This window comes from Echinops telfairi, unplaced genomic scaffold (assembly GCF_000313985.2).
Source record: "Echinops telfairi isolate 266 unplaced genomic scaffold, ASM31398v2 ScPeMD7_3533;HRSCAF=4204_0, whole genome shotgun sequence".
NCBI classification, from domain to species: domain Eukaryota; kingdom Metazoa; phylum Chordata; class Mammalia; order Afrosoricida; family Tenrecidae; genus Echinops; species Echinops telfairi.
The window spans coordinates 91,987,033-91,988,836 of NW_022107431.1; the positions used below are offsets into that span (position 1 = coordinate 91,987,033).

Sequence of the window (1,804 nt, forward strand, 5' to 3'; positions counted from 1 at the left end):
ATCATTTTCATAACATGTTCTTTCTACTTGAGCCTTTTGTATCAGCTCTTCCCACCCCCACATGAGCCCTTGATATAGATTATTATTATTTTTATATCTTACACCGTCCACTGTCTCCCTTCACCTATATTCCTGTTGTTCATCCCCCTGGGGTGGGGTGGTGGTGTTTATACGTAGATCATTGCAATCCGATTCCCCTTTCTCCCCCTTCTCCCCCATCCTCACCTTCCACCCTACCCTCATAGTATCACTACTCCCATTACTGTTCCTGGGGGGGGGGGTTATCTCTCCAGTATTCCATGTGCCAAGAGCTCTTATCTGTATCAATGTACATGATCTGGTCTAGCCAGAATAGGAAGGTAGATGTGAGGTCATGATAGTGGTGGAGAGGAAGCATTAAAGAACTAGATGAATGTCGTGTGTTCTGTCGGTGCTATACTGCACCCTGCCTTCTTATGATGCAAAAATCTTTAGTCAAAAACTAACAAGATGAGTCCAGTTTAATATAGATGGAGACGGTCTAGAACTTTGTTCTATAAGGTATCAAAGACATGAGCTTTTCTTCATTGTCACTTCGCCATCCAAGAGTATTATTTTCATACACATGGTCCAAGATGGCTTAATCATGTCTGCACTTCTGGAAACAAGAAGGAATAAAAAAGAGACAGGAGAGTATATTTCATACATTTAAAAACAGCATTTAGAATTGAATTTATCACTTTATTTCAGATAGTATTAGACAGTGCATTCTATTCTCCATTTTGTGTCTAGCTGCAAGGGAGATTGGAAAGTCTAATAATAGCAGTGTTGGGTGACCATGAGCCTAGATGAAATTCTGTAGGAAGACAAGTGTCAATACTAGATAACAACTGGTTTCTAGTATAGTATTTTGTTAGCGCACATAGACCCTAGACAAAATGATTGCTTGCTTGTGAATAATTTTATATGAATCCATGCAGAGAATAGACAAAATATAAAAGTCAAACACTCAAAAGTGGAAAATAGGTCTAAATTTCAATGTCAAATGAAGTAGAACTAGCATTGGTGGCCTAGTGGGTTTTGCGTTGGGCTGCTAACTGCAGGCCAGCAATCCAAAACCACCAACTGCTCCATGGGAGAAAGAAGAGGCATTCTAATCCAGTAAAGAAGTGACAGTCTCAGAAACCCATGGGGGCCGTTCACTAAAAGTTGGAATTGACTCAATGGCAGTGAGTTAAATAGAAGTAAGTAAAATTCACATTTTTTGTTTTTGCAGCCAGAGTGAACTATTTATTCTAGATGAAAATTCACTTTTAAGCACAAATAAGATGATGAATTTGTTCATTGAAACCAGAAGGAAATACGCTTCCTGTGCTATGCAAACTATTCCAGAAAATATAACACTGAGAGCTTCACATTTTATTTTATAAAAAGAGCATAACCTTGATACCAAACCTGATTTTTTTAAAAGCACATACCAAGTGGTGTGTTTGTTTATACTCTCAGCTATGCTACTTAACTAGCTGTGTGATCTTGAAAAAGTTCCTTAACCTTGTTATGCTTCAAATTTCTTATGTGAGGTGAGATTAATAATAGCACCTACTTTATAGAATTGTCATGAGCAAATACATTTAGAATGCATAGAGTTGTGACTGGAATGATCGGAATCTCTTAGTAAATGTTCATGAATGCATATAAATAAACTAGCAACACTTTTTAATTTACTTTCTAAAATGCAAAACATCATATGCTGAGCCCAGTAGTAACATCCTGATTATTTTAAAACCATTCCTATAAAAGGACACCTGCTTTCACTACAATTCTC

The 1,804-nt window shown here is 37.3% G+C and overlaps 1 protein-coding gene across 1 annotated transcript in view; it reads left to right on the top strand.

Moving 5' to 3' along the window:
• ME1 (malic enzyme 1) overlaps window positions 1-1,804 on the top strand; it is a 178,235-nt gene that overhangs the window by 74,602 nt on the left and 101,829 nt on the right. The gene's annotated exons all lie outside the window — the stretch shown is intronic.